Source organism: Macrobrachium nipponense, chromosome 3 (genome assembly GCF_015104395.2).
Source record: "Macrobrachium nipponense isolate FS-2020 chromosome 3, ASM1510439v2, whole genome shotgun sequence".
Classification (NCBI taxonomy): domain Eukaryota; kingdom Metazoa; phylum Arthropoda; class Malacostraca; order Decapoda; family Palaemonidae; genus Macrobrachium; species Macrobrachium nipponense.
The window spans coordinates 25713149-25735411 of NC_087202.1; the positions used below are offsets into that span (position 1 = coordinate 25713149).

Sequence of the window (22263 nt, forward strand, 5' to 3'; positions counted from 1 at the left end):
ATAGCAAGAATAAATTTCATTGTTTTTCCTATAGGCCGACATTACACTATAAATACTTTGTTTTTTTTTTTAACAAACCGAAAGACTTATGCAATTTACACATTTTTCTACTTTTCATCTACCCTGAGTAGATAAAAATATGCCAGTGACGTGTATATATAAAGCAAAAGAGTATAGGTACGGCACTTTCCTAATAAAATATTAGTGAATAACAATGGTCTAATCTAATGAATAAACATATGAATACATGAGGAATTACCGATGAAGCGAAAATTACCTCATATTCTCATAATTCTTGTACAACACCTGTCATACCTGCAAACTGCCCCGATTCTTAACATAGAAAACGAGAGAGAGAGAGAGAGAGAGAGAGAGAGAGAGAGAGAGAGAAGAGATCCCTACTACGCGAGAGAGAGAGAGAGAGAGATCCCTACTACGCTACAGAGCCACGATTCAACCCATAAAGAGAGGGAAAGAAAGAGAGGCCTACTACATCATACATAAATCAGCCCTGAGAGAGAGAGAGAGAGAGAGAGAGCGACGGAGAGAGAACATCTCTGCCAACACTCACTCTTCAGCGCTGACAGGAAACCCAACTGTAAACAATAAATGGGACACTGTGGCATCCCGGTTGCTTCCTGAAATTTCACGTCTCTGACCTGCATTTGTTTGTCCTTGTTCTTGCTCTTGCTCTGATGTTTTGGTTGAACAGCCTCTTTGAATAATGATGTCTGATTTATCCCTTTTCACTTTCTGCTTCTTCTTGTTTCCATCGTTTATTTTGTTTGTCTCACATTTTTCTCTCTAAATTCCGATTTTAGTTTTCTATGAGAGAAAGCAACGATATAGGACAGGCCACCATCGGGTCGTGGTTAAAGTTTCATGGGCAGCGGCTCAAACAGCATCAAACCGAGACCACCGGAAGACAGATCTACTTTCAGTGGCCTTGATCATACGCTGTACAGAAAATTCGTTTGCGCCGAAGAAACTTCGGCATATTTTTTACTTGTTTTTACTCAGTTCCTTTATTTCATGTCTATCACCAGACCACCTAATACCCCATTTTACCTTATCCCAACCATACATATGCCTCTCTGTTTACCTACTGTACCTGTCCATACAATTCTTCCAGATATCTTCCTGTCTTCTTTCTCCCTGTCCACTTATGCACATTCAGTCTCTCTTCTCCCCTGTACACGCGTCTCCCGCATCTATCTTTTAAGTAGTTTTTCGTGTGTATGCATCAAACAATTATTCCCTCCTCTGTGCCTAACTACTCAGGCCAATCTTCTTCATGTACCTGTCTTCGTAATTCCGCCTGGCTAACAATCATTCTTCTCGTATCTCTGCTTCCCCTTCTTGTGTCATTTTATTCCACACTTTCTTCTTGTCTGTCGCTCATATATTCTTCCCACCTATCTCCATTCTCTTCTTACTCATGTTCATCTAAAAATGAATTCTTTCTATCTCTAAGGGAAACTTATAGGCTACCTGTTGTACTATAAAACCTGGCCCACCTACTATGCAATTCTGTCTTCCTGTGTCTAGCCACGAACCCATTCCGAGCCAATGCGTCTTGAGTCGACTCGAGACCTAATCCCTTTCAATGCGTCTAGGTCTACTTATGAATCTCGTCAATGCGTCTACTAAGTCTACCTAAGGCTACTAATGAACTTTGTCAATGTCTCTAAGTCTACTTATGAACCTTTTCAATGCGTCTAAGTCTACTAATGAACTTTGTCAATGTCTCTAAGTCTACTTATGAACCTTTTCAACGCGTCTAAGTCTACTGATGAACTGCCAATACGCCTAAGTCTATTTGAGAACCTTGTCTACGAGTCAACGTCCACTTCTGAACCTTGTCAATGCGTCTACGTCTACTAATGAACTTTGTCAATGTCTGTAAGTCTACTTACGTACCCACCTCCTTTCTATAGTGCCCAGAAGCATAGTTTATACGTATAACCCTTCTCTCCTGTCATCTCCTCCTCCTTCCCCTCTTCGTCCTATTCTTAGCTGCTTCTCCCATGCATGCACGTGAACCGTCTGCCTAGGGTTCGGGGAAAACGTCCACGCCCGTGCGCGCGCGCAATCCCGTTGCACTTCGGGGAAGTGCATATCCGTCCCATCAAATACCCGAGGCTTTTGGCTCCGTTCACGAGATGATGCCATCTGTGACTTCCTCCGCTTCCGAACGCTGTGGAGAACGCATATTTCGTGTAAAAGTCGTGTTTTTTGCTCGCTTGCACGCACTCTCTCTCTCTCTCTCTCTCTCTCTCTCTCTCTCTCTCTCTTACGCAAACACACTCGTACGCCACCACCCAGTCTCTCTCATTATCACTAGCACCATAATGCGTTTAAATGTCAGCTCTCTCTCTCTCTCTCTCTCTCTCTCTCTCTCTCTCTCTCTCTCTCTCTCTCTCCTTTCTATCGAAGTTGAAATGCTCTGCGCTCTGCAAAGGAATATACCTATCTCATATCGATGTACCTTCGTTATATATTTAGTCTCTCTCATATATATATATATATATATAATATATATATATATATATATATATATATATATAAATATATACATATATACATACATACATACATAGATATCTGTAAATCTGTCTGTAATTTCTTCTTTACGCTTTATCTATAGAAACTGGTAACCTTAAAATTCCAAGAAGGAAGCTTTAACAGTAAAAAAAAAAAAAAAAAAAAAAAAAAAAAAAAAACAGGGGGGTGGTATGGAGCTCGACCAACACAACCCACTGCTATCAAAAGAGTATTCCTGATAAACACGTAATCAGTGTTTCACTTACAAACTAATTCTATTTCTGATACCGTAGTTCTTGGAAATTCTTTTTACAATTATATGAACAGTTTTCGACTGAAATAATTCAGGATTCTTACCCAAACGGCAACACAACTGACTTCGGTTGCAAGCAAAATTGTTGAATAAAGATTTGAGTTTTACATTGAACTAACATCAAGATAAATCACTTTCGTTATGAAAATCTGTCCAAAATTAGTAAACATTCATTAACGAGCTAAAACCACCTACTTGCAAATGAACGTTAAAAAAATAAGGCGGATAAATAAAGACATATCAACAACCACAGGTAGCTACACAAACAAACACTATTAGTCAGAAAAGCTACGGGAATCATGTATGACGCATTCAGACAGGTTTATATTTAACCTACGATCGTCGACATAAAAAATACTGCTATGAAAACGGGGCCACAGCTTAACAGCGACCACGATCAAAGCCTTATGGCACCGGGCAACGAGTATCATGTATTGCATCCATGGCTAAGATGTATATGAAGGCGGCATTGTCGTGCTCCGGCAGCCTACGGATCAACAGTGCGTCCGATTTCTTAACACCAAATTACCGAGCAACCACAATGGAACTTTTAGACTCACTGACCGAGGTTATAGAACTAAGAGCTCGAGCACTCAAGGTGCTCAAAGAAGTTATGGTACTTGGTGAAATAAAACTTCTTGAAGATTTTCACAGGTATAGTATCTTCACTCTGACAACGATCTAAATCTTAATTATAATGTGGTATGAAATAGATCACCCCTTCGAACATACTTGCCTAAAATAGATAAAAATCCTCGAAGAATGCTGACATCCATCAGGAGAGCAATATCCATAATACAATAATATTAAAACAAAATATCATAAGAATTTGGCAGTATTGTCATCATCTCTTTATAATAATAAAACAGAACTTTACGAACCAAAGATTTTTGACAACGTGAGATTAGGCATTTTTCAAATGATGTGAAGAAAAGCTCTCAGTTACAGTAACTGACAAACCATTACATATTTACAATGCAGAACACAGCGCTATCTGTACAAAACAAATCATGGACCGGTAGCACACTGGGAGATCAGTTAATCAATAGTCCAGCCTCAGACTCCACCAATGAGTTGCACAACTTTGTGATAAGCACTAAATCTTTATTGAGGCTGGCAGCCACTGTATCTCACATTTTGGGGGCAGAATAACCGCAACGCGAGTAGTATCACCTGCATAGTACACTACAAGACTTGAATCATCTGCATAGTGCACTTTCAGAATCGTCTCAGTGGCTTATTGAGACTAGAAGCCATAAACCTCACATTTTGGGGACATAATAACTGCAACATGAGTGGTATCATCTGCATAGTGCACTAGATAGCTTTAAATAACAATTACAACTCTAGTAAGAGGTTTAAACCAAAATATAACCAACAATATTACCACGAGGAACAACAGGCATAACAGGTGTCTAGACTCTAACACAAAAATTTTCATGTTGTATATAAATTAGAACAAATTGTGTTCATCAAGCAACACCTTCCAGTATCTTAGTTAAAAAGTTGTGTAAGGTCCCCATGGACTTATCCACTGTCTGAGTTATTTGGAAAGTAGATACTAGATGCAGAAAGGATTGATAACTATAAAATGGTTTCTTTTTGGCAAACTGGCTGCAAACAACTAAACATCAAAATGCAAGTTACAACTTTTCTGCTACAATACAAGAAACTGAAAGAATGGATTTTGTTTTCCGCAGCAAACCAGAGAGAGAGAGAGAGAGAGAGAGAGAGAGAGAGAGAGAGAGAGAGAGAGAGAGAGAAACGATGCACAACATCCAAATATAATGACTGTTAACACTTGACCGAGAGCCTCTACTAATCTCTGACGATAACCTCTTGCAGAGTCTTTGTAACGGACCTCATCTTCACGTGGAGGCCATTGACTAGCAGATTTGAAAGAGATAATCTCTCTCTCTCTCTCTCATCTCGAGAAGTCGAGTAATATCCACGAGCCTCAAAACAATCGCCTTTCTATAACTCAACGATTAGATAAATGACAATGATGAGACTGATTACAATCGCAAAAAATTCTCGTCCGGTACCAATTTCCTGTTCTCGAAGATGATAAGTCAAAATGAAAACAGTTACGCAGCGATAACCTTTTCGTCGTTTTCTTTTAAAAGCTACTCTCAACCCGTTAGGCTAAGCGTATCTTACATCATTTACAAAAATTATTTAACAATATATATATTTTTTCATCATAAGTCTTCTTCTCGAAGAGAGCGTGGCTATAGAAAGGGTTTACCTTATCAGTTCTCAGAAAAGTGTTTTTAGGGTGAAATGACTAACCTCACGCCCTGCCACATGGATGGTTTATGTGTTGAAGGAGTCTGGCAGATTTTCGCAGTCACCAATGCAAGCACCAACAATAATAAACTTTATTTCAGCCTAAACCCAGAATTACTTGGTATTACAGTGAGCATATTCGTTTTTTTCTAAATCTTTCGGTCTTGTTAACAACGGGGTAAAGCGAGGACTAAAAATGTCCCTATACATAAAATAAACAGAAAACAGCAGAGGGATATATTTCCAGTGTCTGGATTTCTTTTCCAAAAATCTGGAAAAGGTAGAGATAGAATAGTACCTAAAATATAAGTAAATGCCCTTCTCTCCTCCCGTCGTTGTTTTATTTATGTGAGGATTTTTCATCTCTCTCTCTCTCTCTCTCCTCTATGCTCTCTCTTCTCTATCTCTCTCTCTCTCTCTCCTCTCTCGCTCTCTCTCTCTCTCTCTCTCTATATATATATATATATATATATATAAATATATACATCTATATGTATATGGATATATATATATATGTATGTATGATATATATATATATTATATAATATATATGTATGTATATATATATATTATATAGATATTATATATGTGTAGATATAATATATATATATATATTAGATATTATATTTATATATATGATATATATATATATATTATATATTATAGTATATATATATATATATATAATTTATATATATAGTATATATATATATAAATATATATATATATATATATTATATATATATATATATATATATATATATATATATATTATCTATATAGTACAATCTTTTTATAGTACATATACAATATACAACATATTATATATAATTTAACTTATATGTTTACATGATACATATTATATATATATATATATATATATATATATAATATATTATATATATAAATATATCAAAAGGTGCGAACATGTAGACATCAGAGGGTTACCGAAACTCAGTAGATCAGTTAAGGAGTTAGTATGAGATACGTTTCGTGTCATCCTGACACAGCATCAGTCTGTAATGTAAAATCAATACATTTATAAAAAATATAATTAAAGTTTAAATGCTATTTTAAAAAGAAACCATAAAATACTAAAGTTATTCATAAAAATTATATTGTTAAAAGCTAAAAATACTAAAAATGATTTAAAAGGTGACATTAAAATTGTAGAAATTTAGCATTAAAAAGGAATATTAACCTTAATAAAGCGAAGGACAAGAAAGGAATGGCTGTAGGACCGCCGTTTGCCAGATCTCGACTACGCTAAGAAAAGTTGAGTAGAGGATTGACTAGAATTGAGGGAAGGAACGAGGTGCTTGATATGTAAAGACTCAAGTGTCGTTATATATTGGCTATGCTTGGTATTGTCAATTATCGAAAAATGTTTTTTGTTAATTTCAATTTTACAAAGAGCTGCATGATTTCTTATATTAGAAAGTTCAGGATTGGTTATTCCTTGTGGCCAGTTCTGTAGCTTACTCCCAAATGACTGGAATATCGAACTTGCAACAAGCGTTTCGTCGATCCAACGTAAGTACCGGGAAACCCCACCCCGGGAAGTAAATTTGTAAATAATATTGGATCGCATAAACGGTTGCAAATTCTCTTTATGACCAAGAAGTGAGCTTATTTTGAGAGGATTAACAGGTATTAAATTAAACTTTGAGGCTTCCGAACTCTCTTTCAATAATTTTCTTGATACGGTCTCCTAATTTATTTTTGAAAAAACTATGGAAATAGTGGCGTATATGGGTAATTTGGTACATCAAATGAAAGGGGTACTTTCCGTGAAGTTTAAGTTAAGTAATTTGTTTACCATTTTATAAAATACCTCCGTAGGGTACGAGTTAGTTAAAAAATAATCTTGTAAAAATTCAATTCAGTGTGGAAAGATTTCCAATCAGAAGCATACCTAAGTGCTCTAAAGACCGAAGTGGAGATGGCATTTAATTAAAATTTATGAAGCACGAACTATAAAAATTATTCCCCATTCCTGTGAAGGTGTGCTTCCTATAGACAGAAGTATTAAACTTATTATTATCTCTGGTTATCTTGATATCTAAGAAAGGTAAGCAGTTATCTTTTTCAGTTTCTATGGTAAAGTTTATGTTACTGTGCTGAGTATTCACGAACTCCAAAAAGGCATCAGCCTGCCATGCCATGGTCTAAGTAAAATAAAAGTATCATCAACATATCTCTTGTAAAAAAGTTGGTTTAGAAGAACTTGAGCATTCGGCTAAAAAATTTTTCTCTAAAAAATCCATAAAACACATTGGCAAAAAATCGGGGCTAAAGGGCACCCCATGGCCACGCCCTCGACCTGCGAGTACAGAAGACCATTAAAAACGAAAGCGGAATCTTGCACAGCAAGTTCCAATAATTGCTTAAACAAATTTCATTAAAAACCGTGGAAAAGTGGCATCAGCATTTAAAAAAAACTCTGTCTAAAATAATGTTAATTGTCTCTTCTAAAGGTACATTGGTAAATAAAGAGTCTACATCGAGACTAACCATATAGTGATCCGAGTCCTGCATGACAATAAGTTTCTGAAAGTCGAAGCCATTTTTTATTGTATGTTCAGGTTGAGGGAGTTCATTAAGTAACGTAACAATGTATTTAGAGAGATTGATGTTGGGCTATTATAAGAAACGGAAAACTATTGGTCGGATAGGACAGCCTCTTTGTGAATTTTGGGAGACCATATAAAACGCTAAAGGATGACCCTGTAACAAAAAGTTTTTGATACGTTTCTTCAGTTATGATTTTCTGATTTTTTAGTTTCCTCAAGAATCTGTTAATTTTATCTTCTCGTTTAAAGATTTCTAAAAAGCTGGTTCACCTAAATATTTAAATTTAGAAGTATCAGAAAGTATTGTTATAACCTTGTTTACGTAGTCTTGTTTATGAGGATAACCACACCTTTGCCTTTATCAGGTTTGCATTATAATATCTTCTTGCTCTTTCAAAGGACTTGAGTATTTTCATATCCTCTCTTTTGAAAAAAGGTGTCCACTTTACCTTAGCGCTCTTATATGTGTCATGCAAAGCAGTTGACATTCTCTGTTGCAAGTTACTCAAATTGTCAGTTAAGTTAAGACCCCTTGAGTCTCTGAAACAAAGACCTCGAACGGAAAAATAAAAATGAGCAAAACCTGGTCTATAGGACGGAAGGCAGAAGTCCAGACCAAAAGACAGAATAAATTCTTCCCTTTTGATAAAATATAGCTAGACATATTAAAAATACAATTATTTCTAGAGCTAAATTAGGAATATGAACACCCAGTGCTTCAAGTTTTCTTTGGTGGCGGGCATGGTACATTGCTGATAAAGTTGTTGATAAATTCACAAAATAACTTTTTGTACAAAATCTTATCTAAAAATGACATATTATTAAATAAACGGCAGTTTGTAGATTGTGACAGTCAGCATTAATTTTTCAACAGTACGCAATTTAAGATCGATTTCTTTGGATAGAAGCTCCTCCAATGCATTTTGGTAGAATTCGGTGTTGTAAAGGGCAGTCTTGTATAGTTTGAAGCGAAGGAATCTGGGGTACCACTCCGTTGATCTGACAATACTGCAGGAACTCGACATCACATCTGGACTTCTCAAGTTTTAGTGTAGTTTTCTCAAGATTCCTCGAAAGTTGAAGTATCTCCAAGGGATAACGGTTGTTCAAGATCTGGGCAAAATTTTGAATCCTACGTAGGCGGAGCTTGAAGATAAACAGGAAGGCAAATAACAGACGGAACATCTCGGAGGTGTGGTACATCAAAAGGTGCGAACATGTAGACATCAGAGGGTTACCGAAACTCAGTAGATCAGTTAAGGAGTTTATTATGAGATCGTTCGTGTCATCCTGGACACATCATCAGTCTGTAATGTAAAATCAATTCACATTTATAAAAATATAATTAAAGTTTAAATGCTATTTTAAAAAGAAACCATAAAATACTAAAGTTATCATAAAAAATTATAGTTAAAAGCTAAAAAATACTAAAATGATTTAAAAGGTGACATTAAAATTGTAGAAATTTAGCATTAAAAAGGAATATTAACCTTAATAAAGCGAAGGACAAGAAAGGAATGGCTGTAGGACCGCCGTTTGCCCAGATCTCGACTACGCTAAGAAAAGTTGAGTAGAGGATTGACTAGAATTGAGGGAAGGAACGAGGGTGCTTGATATGTAAAGGACTCAAGTGTCGTTATATATTGGCTATGCTTGGTATTGTCAATTATCGAAAATGTTTTTTGTTAATTTCAATTTTACAAAGAGCTGCATGATTTCTTTATATTAGAAAGTTCAGGATTGGTTATCCTTTGGCCAGTTCTGTAGCTTACTCCCAAATGACTGGAATATCGAACTTGCAACAAGCGTTTCGTCGATCCAACGTAAGTACCGGGACACCCCGGGCAAGTAAATTGTAAATAATATTGGATCGCATAACGGTTGCAAATTCTCTTTATGACCAAGAAGTGAGCTTATTTTGAGAGGATTAACAGGTATTCTAAATTAACTTTGAGGCTTCCGACTCTCTTTCAATAATTTTCTTGATACGGTCTCCTAATTTATTTTTGAAAAAATATGGAATAGTGGCGTATATGGGTAATTTTGGTACATCAAATGAAGGGGTACTTTCCGTGAAGTTTAAGTTAAGTAATTTGTTTACCATTTTATAAAATACCTCCGTAGGGTACGAGTTAGTTAAAAAAATAATCTTGTAAAAATTCAATTTCGGTCTTTAGAGCACTTAGGTATGCTTTCTGATTGGAAATCTTTCCACACTGAAATTGAATTTTTACAAGATTATTTTTTAACTAACTCGTACCCTACGGAGGTATTTTATAAAATGGTAAACAAATTACTTAACTTAAACTTCACGGAAAGTACCCCTTCATTTGATGTACCAAAATTACCCATATACGCCACTATTCCATATTTTTTTCAAAATAAATTAGGAGACCGTATCAAGAAAATTATTGAAAGAGAGTTCGGAAGCCTCAAAGTTAAATTTAATACCTGTTAATCCTCTCAAAATAAGCTCACTTCTTGGTCATAAAGAGAATTTGCAACCGTTATGCGATCCAATATTATTTACAAATTTACTTGCCCGGGGTGTCCCGGTACTTACGTTGGATCGACGAAACGCTTGTTGCAAGTTCGATATTCCAGTCATTTGGGAGTAAGCTACAGAACTGGCCAAAGGATAACCAATCCTGAACTTTCTAATATAAGAAATCATGCAGCTCTTTGTAAAATTGAAATTAACAAAAAACATTTTTCGATAATTGACAATACCAAGCATAGCCAATATATAACGACACTTGAGTCTTTACATATCAAGCACCTCGTTCCTTCCCTCAATTCTAGTCAATCCTCTACTCAACTTTTCTTAGCGTAGTCGAGATCTGGGCAAACGGCGGTCCTACAGCCATTCCTTTCTTGTCCTTCGCTTTATTAAGGTTAATATTCCTTTTTAATGCTAAATTTTCTACAATTTTAATGTCACCTTTTAAATCATTTTAGTATTTTTAGCTTTTAAACTATATTTTTATGAATAACTTTAGTATTTTATGGTTTCCTTTTAAAATAGCATTTAAACTTTAATTATATTTTTTATAAATGTGAATTGATTTTACATTACAGACTGATGATGTGTCAGGATGACACGAAACGTATCTCATAATAAACTCCTTAAAACTGATCTACTGAGTTTTCGGTAACCCTCTGATGTCTACATGTTCGCACCTTTTGATGTCCACACACCTCCGAGATGTTCCGTCTGTTATTTGCCTTCCTGTTTATCTTCAAGCTCCGCCTACGTAGGATTCAAAATTTTGCCCAGATCTTGAACAACCGTTATCCCTTGGAGATACTTCAACTTTCGAGGAATCTTGAGAAAACTACACTAAAACTTGAGAAGTCCAGATGTGATGTCGAGTTCCTGCAGTATTGTCAGATCAACGGAGTGTACCCCAGATTCCTTCGCTTCAAACTATACAAGACTGCCCTTTACAACACCGAATTCTACCAAAATGCATTGGAGGAGCTTCTATCCAAAGAAATCGATCTTAAATTGCGTACTGTTGAAAAATTAAATGCCTGACTGTCACAATCTACAAACTGCGTTATTTAATAATATGTCATTTTTAGATAAGATTTTGTACAAAAAGTTATTTTGTGAATTTATCAACAACTTTATCAGCAATGTACATGCCCGCCACCAAAGAAAACTTGAAGCACTGGGTGTTGCATATTCCTAATTTTAGCTCTAGAAATAATTGTATTTTTAATATGTCCTAGCTATATTTTATCAAAAAGGAAGAATTTATTCTGTCTTTTGGTCTGGACTTCTGCCTTCCGTCCTATAGACCAGGTTTTGCTCATTTTTATTTTCCGTTTCGAGTCTTGTTTCAGAGACTCAAGGGTCTTAACTTAACTGACAATTTGAGTAACTTGCAACCAGAGAATGTCAACTGCTTTGCATGACACATATAAGAGCGCTAAGGTAAAGTGGACACCTTTTTTCAAAAGAGAGGATATGAAAATACTCAAGTCCTTGAAAGAGCAAGAAGATATTATAATATGCAAACCTGATAAAGGCAAAGGTGTGGTTATCCTCAATAAACAAGACTACGTAAACAAGGTTATAACAATACTTTCTGATACTTCTAAATTTAAATATTTAGGTGAACCAAGCTTTTTAGAAATCTTTAAACGAGAAGATAAATTAACAGATTCTTGAGGAAACTAAAAAATCAGAAAATCATAACGGAAGAAACGTATCAAAAACTTTTTGTTACAGGGTCATCCTTTAGCGTTTTATATGGTCTCCCAAAAATTCACAAAGAGGGCTGTCCTATCCGACCAATAGTTTCTTCTTATAATAGCCCAACATACAATCTCTCTAAATACATTGTTTACGTTACTTAATGAACTCCCTCAACCTGAACATACAATAAAAAATGGCTTCGACTTTCAGAAACTTATTGTCATGCAGGACTCAGATCACTATATGGTTAGTCTCGATGTAGACTCTTTATTTACCAATGTACCCTTAGAAGAGACAATTAACATTATTTTAGACAGAGTTTTTTTAAATGCTGATGACACTTTCCACGGTTTAATAGAATTTGTTTAAGCAATTATTGGAACTTGCTGTGCAAGATTCCGCTTTCGTTTTTAATGGTCTTTCTGTACTCGCAGGTCGAGGGCGTGGCCATGGGGTGCCCTTTAGCCCAGATTTTTGCCAATGTGTTTATGGATTTTTTAGAGAAAAATTTTTTAGCGAAATGCTCAAGTTCTTTTAAACCAAACTTTTTACAAGAGATATGTTGATGATACTTTTATTTTACTTAGACATGCATGGCAGGCTGATGCCTTTTGGAGTTCGTGAATACTAGCACAGTAACATTAAACTTTACCATAGAAACTGAAAAAGATAACTGCTTACCTTTCTTAGATATCAAGATAAACCAGAGATAATAATAAGTTTAATACTTCTGTCTATAGGAAGCACACCTTCACAGGAATGGGGAAATAATAATTTTTATAGTTCGTGCTTCATAAATTTTAAATTAAATGCCATCTCCACTTCGGTCTTTAGAGCACTTAGGTATGCTTCTGATTGGAAATCTTTCCACACTGAAATTGAATTTTTACAAGATTATTTTTTAACTAACTCGTACCCTACGGAGGTATTTTATAAAATGGTAAACAAATTACTTAACTTAAACTTCACGGAAAATACCCCTTCATTTGATGTACAAAATTACCCATATACGCCACTATTCCATATTTTTCAAAAATAAATTAGGAGACCGTATCAAGAAAATTATTGAAAGAGAGTTCGGAAGCCTCAAAGTTAATTTAATACCTGTTAATCCTCTCAAAATAAGCTCACTTCTTGGTCATAAAGAGAATTTGCAACCGTTTATGCGATCCAATATTATTTACAAATTTACTTGCCCGGGGTGTCCCGGTACTTACGTTGGATCGACGAAACGCTTGTTGCAAGTTCGATATCCAGTCATTGGGAGTAAGCTACCGAACTGGCCCAAGGATAACCAATCCTGAACTTTCTAAATAGAAATCATGCAGCTCTTTGTAAAATTGAAATTAACAAAAAAACATTTTTCGATAATTGACAATACCAAGCATAGCCAATATATAACGACACTTGAGTCTTTACATATCAAGCACCTCGTTCCTTCCCTCAATTCTAGTCAATCCTCTACTCAACTTTTCTTAGCGTAGTCGAGATCTGGGCAAACGGCGGTCCTACAGCCATTCCTTTCTTGTCCTTCGCTTTATTAAGGTTAATATTCCTTTTTAATGCTAAATTTCTACAATTTTAATGTCACCTTTTAAATCATTTTAGTATTTTTTAGCTTTTAACTATAATTTTTATGAATAACTTTAGTATTTTATGGTTTCCTTTTAAAATAGCATTTAAACTTTAATTATATTTTTTATAAATGTGAATTGATTTTACATTACAGACTGATGATGTGTCAGGATGACACGAAACGTATCTCATAATAAACTCCTTAACTGATCTACTGAGTTTCGGTAACCCTCTGATGTCTACATGTTCGCACCTTTTGATGTCCACACACCTCCGAGATGTTCCGTCTGTTATTTGCCTTCCTGTTTATCTTCAAGCTCCGCCTACGTAGGATTCAAAATTTTGCCCAGATCTTGAACAACCGTTATCCCTTGGAGATACTTCAACTTTCGAGGAATCTTGAGAAAAACTACACTAAAATAAAACTTGAGAAGTCCAGATGTGATGTCGAGTTCCTGCAGTATTGTCAGATCAACGGAGTGTACCCCAGATTCCTTCGCTTCAAACTATACAAGACTGCCCTTTACAACACCGAATTCTAACCAAAATGCATTGGAGGAGCTTCTATCCAAGAAATCGGATCTTAAATTGCGTACTGTTGAAAAATTAAATGCTGACTGTCACAATCTACAAACTGCGTATTAATAATATGTCATTTTTAGATAAGATTTTGTACAAAAAGTTATTTTGTGAATTTATCAACAACTTTATCAGCAATGTACATGCCCGCCACCAAAGAAAACTTGAAGCACTGGGTGTTCATATTCCTAATTTTAGCTCTAGAAATAATTGTATTTTTAATATGTCTAGCTATATTTTATCAAAAAGGGAAGAATTTATTCTGTCTTTTGGTCTGGACTTCTGCCTTCCGTCCTATAGACCAGGTTTTGCTCATTTTTATTTTCCGTTCGAGGTCTTGTTTCAGAGACTCAGGGTCTTAACTTAACTGACAATTTGAGTAACTTGCAAACAGAGAATGTCAACTGCTTTGCATGACACATATAAGAGCGCTAAGGTAAAGTGGACACCTTTTTTCAAAAGAGAGGATATGAAAATACTCAAGTCCTTGAAAGAGCAAGAAGATATTATAATATGCAAACCTGATAAAGGCAAAGGTGTGGTTATCCTCAATAAACAAGACTTACGTAAACAAGGTTATAACAATACTTTCTGATACTTCTAAATTTAAATATTTAGTGTGAACCAAGCTTTTTAGAAATCTTTAAACGAGAAGATAAAATTAACAGATTCTTGAGGAAACTAAAAAATCAGAAAATCATAACTGAAGAAACGTATCAAAAACTTTTTGTTACAGGGTCATCCTTTAGCGTTTTATGGTCTCCAAAAATTCACACAAAGAGGGCTGTCCTATCGACCAATAGTTTCTTCTTATAATAGCCCAACATACAATCTCTCTAAATACATTGTTACGTACTTAATGAACTCCCCTCAACCTGAACATACAATAAAAAATGGCTCGACTTTTCAAGAAAAACTTATTGTCATGCAGGACTCGGATCACTATATGGTTTAGTCTCGATGTAGGACTCTTTATTTACCAATGGTACCTTTAGAAGAGACAATTAACATTATTTTAGACAGAGTTTTTTTAAATGCTGATGACACTTTCCACGGTTTAATAGAAAAAATTTTTTGGTTTAAGCAATTATTGGAACTTGCTGTGCAAGATTCCGCTTTCGTTTTTAATGGTCTTCTGTACTCGCAGGTCGAGGGCGTGGCCATGGGGTGCCCTTTAGCCCCGATTTTTGCCAATGTGTTTATGGATTTTTTAGAGAAAAATTTTTGTTTTTTAGCCGAATGCTCAAGTTCTTTTAAACCAACTTTTTTACAAGAGATATGTTGATGATACTTTTATTTACTTAGACATGCATGGCAGGCTGATGCCTTTTTGGAGTTCGTGAATACTCAGCACAGTAACATAAACTTTACCATAGAAACTGAAAAAGATAACTGCTTACCTTTCTTAGATATCAAGATAACCAGAGATAATAATAAGTTTAATACTTCTGTCTATAGGAAGCACACCTTCACAGGAATGGGGAATAATTTTTATAGTTCGTGCTTCATAAATTTTAAATTAAATGCCATCTCCACTTCGGTCTTTAGAGCACTTAGGTATGCTTCTGATTGGAAATCTTTCCACACTGAAATTGAATTTTACAAGATTATTTTTTAACTAACTCGTACCCTACGGAGGTATTTTATAAAATGGTAAACAAATTACTTAACTTAAACTTCACGGAAAGTACCCCTTTCATGATTGTACAAAAATTACCCCATATACGCCACTATTCCATATTTTTTCAAAAATAAATTAGGAGACCGTATCAAGAAAATTATTGAAAGAGAGTTGGTTCGGAAGCCTCAAAGTTAATTTAATACCTGTTAATCCTCTCAAAATAAGCTCACTTCTTGGTCATAAAGAGAATTTGCAACCGTTTATGCGATCCAATATTATTTACAAATTTACTTGCCCGGGGTGTCCCGGTGGGGGTACTTACGTTGGATCGACGAAACGCTTGTTTGCAAGTTCGATATTCCAGTCATTTGGGAGTAAGCTACAGAACTGGCCAAAGGATAACCAATCCTGAACTTTCTAATATAAGAAATCATGCAGCTCTTTGTAAAATTGAAATTAACAAAAAACATTTTTCGATAATTGACAATACCAAGCATAGCCAATATATAACGACACTTGAGTCTTTACATATCAAGCACCTCGTTTCCTTCCTCAATTCTAGTCAATCCTCTACTCAACTTTTCTTAGCGTAGTCGAGATCTGGGCAAACGGCGGTCCTACAGCCATTCCTGTCCTGTCCTCAGCTTTATTAAGGTTAATATTCCTTTTTAATGCTAAATTTCTACAATTTTAATGTCAACCTTTTAAATCATTTTAGTATTTTTAGCTTTTAAACTATAATTTTTATGAATAACTTTAGTATTTTATGGTTTCTTTTTTGTTTAAAATAGCATTTACAATTTATTATATTTTTTATAAATGTGAATTGATTTTACAATTAAGACTGATGATGTGTCAGGATGACACGAAACGTATCTCATAATAAATCCTTAACTGATCTACTGAGTTTCGGTAACCCTCTGATGTCTATTATATATATATATATATATATATATATATATATATATATATATATATGTGTGTGTGTGTGTGTGTGTGTGTGTGTGTGTGTGTGTGTGTGTGTGTGTGTGTGTGTGTTTGTAATACGCTACGCACAGCCATAAAGGCCCATTAAAACCCAAGAAAAAAAATTTCTATTGGAAACCACCCGGTACTCTCTCTATTTTTAGCTTGGAACGTAAATGCAATTCTCAAATCCTTCGATTCCACTATTCACGGCAATTCGTGAGTCATAGATTCTTGAGGCTCAACGTCTAATTTGCCAATGAATGAAGGATATAACTAAGACCGCGGGGCAAGATAAGGACGAGTTTCGAGGAATTTCCGATCAACTACGTCTGTTCTCGTTCAAATTTGTGGTCCGCCAACTTTGGGTTAACGAGTATTTCTGAACGAAAAACTCAGATTAAAAGCTTGAAAATTCGCGAAGTTCGGCAACGTTTCAGGAAAAACAGAGCTGACCTTTCAAATGCATTAATTTCAATTAGAAATTCTATTTCGTTACCTGAATATTTCTGGCTCAGTGCATGCAAGATATGTCTGAATATAAAGGTGCATTTAATAAATCTTTTATACATACATACATACTTACATTCATACATATACACACACACACACACACACACACATATATATATAAATATATATATATATATAAATATATATATATGTATATATACAGATTACATATTTATACAAATATCACATTTACACATATACAGATACATAGATTAGATAGATAAAGATAGATAGTTAGACAGACAGATTACAATGGGTAGAAAGACAAAGCATATTATTAGCTGAAAGTCCTAAAGAAAGTTTTCCATATAAATATTTGTCCCTTTCTCGTTCAATCTATCTTGATAAATCGGTTTCCACTAACACCTTCAAAACCAAATCGATAGAAACCTTCGCAACACGCCCATCTTTCCACATTAAATATTACTGCAGTAGAAAGCCAGGCTTGAAATACATTTCAAGCGTGTAAGACTGAATTTAAAGAAGCAGACTGAGAGAAAAACACACACACACAGATGGAGGGGATTAAAAAAAAAAATACCAGAAAATTGCTGGCTGAGTGATCCCGACAGCCAGCGAAACCACACATGCGTATATGTCGATGGTCATTCAAGCGAAACGATGGTAATGTTGAAGATTATCTGTTCCTTCCGACGATGCCCTGTAGGGTACTTAGAGACCTTTAAAAGGGGACATGAGAGAGAGAGAGAGAGAGAGAGAGAGAGAGAGAGAGAGAGAGAGAGAGAGAGAGAGAGAGAGAGAGAGTTTTGGAACTTCAAAGTCTTGCGACATCTCTTCTGTTATTTTGGTAGAGATGCCTTTTAACACTTTGTTTCATGAAATCTGATCTTAACAGTATTTCCAATAGCAAGGTTACGGATCTTTAGATCATTTTGCTCTAAGGACTATATTATGAGTAGCGAAATGCTACGGAGAAAACTGAAAAGGTTACCTTATTTCTTCAAAATTATAACATTGATGACTAAGGTAATAATAATAATAATAAAAATAAAAATAATAATAATAATAATAATAATAATAATAATAATAATAATAATAATAATAATAATGCAGAAGAGTGTGATCCTAGAAACGGCACACATAGTAAGAAAAGTGATGGACTCCTAAGGAGGCAGGATGCAACCCGGAACCCCACACTATAAAATACCACCCAGTCGAATTGGAGGACTGTGATTGAGTAAAAAAAAAAAAAAAAAATAATATAATAATAATAAAAAATAATTAAACAAACAAATTATATAGTCTCTTAAAGTTCTAATTTATAACAGCAGCCGAAGCCTTAGTTGAAGTATTATTTATTATGTTTAATGTCTTAAAAAAACTACTATATATAAGACTCACCCCAATAAGTAGCCATCGGTATATAACTACATAACCTACATATACATACATACATACATACTCTACTACATACAATACATATATATATATATATATATATACATAATATAAATATGTCTATATAATAATCTATATATTATAATAATATAATATATATATTACACATATTACAAAAAGGCCAACATTCCTTTACTTGGCGTAAACGTTCGTACGGGAATGCCTTCGTTTTAAAGCCACCTATTAACACCTTGGCTATTTCCACCTTCCTCACACAATGACTAAAAAAAAAAAAAAAAAAAAAAAAAAAAAAAAAAAAAAAAAAAAAAAAAAAAAAAAAAAAAAAAAAACGCAATAAAGAGAACTCGTGGTATGCAGACGCAACGTGACGTCACGATATCCAAACGGATTCTTATTCTTAGCATCAACAACAAAAGCGAACAGTTGTTGCCTCTAATTTTACTGAAGGGTGTCTGGCCAGTTCACAATCTCCACCGTACTCCCAGACGATTGTATAATGACGACGACAATGAAGACGAATATAATGACGAAAATCATTATCATCATGCCCACTAATTAATGGCCACGATTATCATCACCAAGAAGTTTATAATGACGACGACGGCGACGATGAGGACGAATATAATGACGAAATCATTATCATCATGCCCACTAATTATGGTCACGACTATCATCCCCGAGAAGATTATAATGACGTCGACGACTATCATCACCAAGAAGTTTGTATAATGATGACGAGGCGACGATGATGACGAATATAATGACGAAAACCATTATCATCATACCCACTGACGAATATGATGACGAAAATAATGATCATCATGCTCACTAATTAATGGTCTACTAACTCATCATCGTAATCATCATTATCAACAGAGAAGAAAACTTTTAAAATATGAACATTATCCTCACCATTCAGTGAGTTGTCCCAGGTACTTCAATGGACGCGAAAACTTAATCAAGAAATAAAAGCAAAAGTGTAAAGTACGAATTAATTATCTAGTTCCTCACTGGATGAGTGGGTTGCGTACTCGCCTATCGATCTGGTAACCCGGGTTCGCTTCCCGCTGCTGCTAGTGAGGAACCAGAGGAATTTATTTCTGGTGATCAGAAATTCACTTTTCGATGTCAAGGTGGTTCGGATCCCACAATAAGCTATGGGTCCCATAGCTAAGTATAGTAAGCTATCGGTTGTTTCCTAGCCACGCAAATACAAATCTAATCCTTCGGGCCAGGACTAGGAGAGCTGTTATTCAGTTCAGTGGTCGTTTCAATTAAGATATCCTTATAACTTAGGAAGGCTATAAGACGATAAATTGCAACTGAAGCCTTCAAAGACTTCTCAGTGATTTTCTGAAATGGACACAACTTATATTTTATTTTTCGTCAATTCACAGACAGTACACTTTAGTAATCACAGCTATACAAGTTTACCTAAATTGAAACTTTTCCCATACACACCTTGCATTATTAGTAATTATAAATAATAATGGCCAAACAGCAACACAACCGTAAATATAGCTTCTTTATTACGTCTAAAATTACCATCAGCATCATCATCGGCGTGGTGTTAACTAAGCATACTAAACAACACCACAACAGCGATAAACGTAATAACTTCTCTTATTACTAATACCATTACCGTCAGCATAATCATCGGGGTAGCATTATTGATGAAAACCATAGATATTGGAACAGGTAACTAAGAATAATTAACTCCGAATACCGTGAAATACATCCAGGTAACACGGCTGAAGCAACAGTAATAAGTTTCTCAACATCCACGCTGATCCTAATAACATTAAATGTAATTAAACGAAACTCAGCTGTACATCGGACTTACGTATTCATAACAGGTCAACTCCAGCACCTTTGGATTCAGAAGCCTACCTGGAAAGGAAAGAAGAGGCACAATGAACTTCTAAAGTATACAGTTATAAGTATATAATTACATAAACAGATCGCACTCTTTATTTTAAAATAATAATTAGCATGGTTAACAATAACACTGGTAAAATCAGAGGGATATTACGAGTTACAAACAAATTTAAGTACATTTTAGCAACGTATTATATCAATAGAATTTCAATGGCAAAATGAAAATTAACTAAAAATTTTGTTGTTTTAATATAGATATATCAATAACCAATTTATATGAAAAAAGAAATACTTAAGATGATTTGATATTTCAACACCCAAATATCACTTATAAATCTGGTCAGTCTTTCAAAACGAGACACATGAATGCTTAAACGGAATTTCAGTTCAGTAATACGTAGATAATATCGATACAGAATTCGATAAAAAAAAAAAAAAAAAAAAAAAAAAAAAAAAAAAAAAACAGATTTCAAGAATAAAGTTACCGGCTTATTATTAGGTCGATAATAAGCACACGCATATTCCTAGTATATGTCAATGGTAAGGCTGGCAGATAATACAACAATACCTATATTAATGATGAATTTGCTTACTTCAATGAACAAACTTTGATTAAACCCACGTTGATAGTTCAACAGCGAATTTTTAAAGACAACAAATAAAATCTAAAAGGTATTCCAACTAACATCTCCGCATTTAGTAGCAGAACCTGGTCTCCCTAAGCATGACTGTAGACAGAGTAATTCAGAATGGGTCGACGCCTCCTCAATAAACAGCAGGAAGAATTATCATGGTCGTAAAGAACACTTCCATGTGAATGGAATTTGTATTAGAAATGAACACGCCTTCAATAAGCAGAGAGAGAGAGAGAGAGAGAGAGAGAGAGAGAGAGAGAGAGAGAGAGAGAGAGAGAGAGGAGAGAGAAGAGAGAGAGAGAGAGAGAGAGAGAGAGAGAGAGAGAGACTCAAGTTCAGCATCTAACTCTTGTTGAATTAGTTACAAAAACTACACATCTTAAATTAGCGACAATATTCAGGTTATAGTTTCTAAACTTAGGAATCCAGCACAATTTCAACTCTATGATATGATTACTGAATCAAGTAAAACTGAAATATACGAACAAAATACAGTAAAAGTAAAAGAGTACAGGCAATTAAAAAAAAAACTGAATCAAATTGAATACGGAACCATACACCTGCTTAAACATAGCAATATTATACAAACAACCAAGTGATTTCTAGAAAAAAAAAAGTTTTCTCAAGAATTTTTGTTTTTAAGGCAACATTCCAGGAGTTCGACAGAAATGAACGGAAATTACCTGGGAGGGAATTAAGCGGCCTCTAGTAAAAATAGGACAGTTCCCTAACAAAGGAAGTAACTTCCAGGGAAAAGAAGGCAACGCTAGAGAGGGAAAGGAGCTTACAGTGATAGATTAATATCCGGGAGATATTAATGCAAATGACCTTCAAGCAAGAAGAATAACTTCAAGAACAAAGGACTGTAACTGCTGTCTCTAAAAATGACATTACCTGTCCGGCAGAAGAAATTTTACCTGTCCGGCAGAAGACATTTTACCTGTCCGGCAGAAAGGACAGGAACTTATTAGAAAATTATTACACATGACTGGATAAACTCCTGGAAGAAAATAGAGTACTTTCCTCTAGGAAGAAAGGCCAGTTACTTCTGGAATAAAGGAGGGTAACTTCTGCATGAAGTTCATTAACAAGGAAAGCAATCATTTTCTGGTACGGGGACAGTTAAATTTAGGGATATAAGGACAGAAGTTTTCTTGAGGGAACGACAGTAACTTCCTGGATGGAACGACAGG

At 34.9% G+C, this 22263-nt stretch overlaps 1 protein-coding gene across 6 annotated transcripts in view; it reads right to left on the reverse strand.

Moving 5' to 3' along the window:
- Positions 1–22263, reverse strand: part of LOC135221664 (fibroblast growth factor receptor 3-like) — a 206729-nt gene that overhangs the window by 162761 nt on the left and 21705 nt on the right. Inside the window, exon 1 of one of the 6 annotated variants that reach the window (XM_064259366.1) lies at positions 20401–20421. The exons of the other annotated variants lie outside the window; for them this stretch is intronic. The gene's annotated coding sequence lies outside the window, so the exon portion shown is untranslated. Of the gene's footprint in view, positions 1–20400; positions 20422–22263 lie in introns of those variants that run through there. 6 annotated transcript variants of the gene reach the window in all.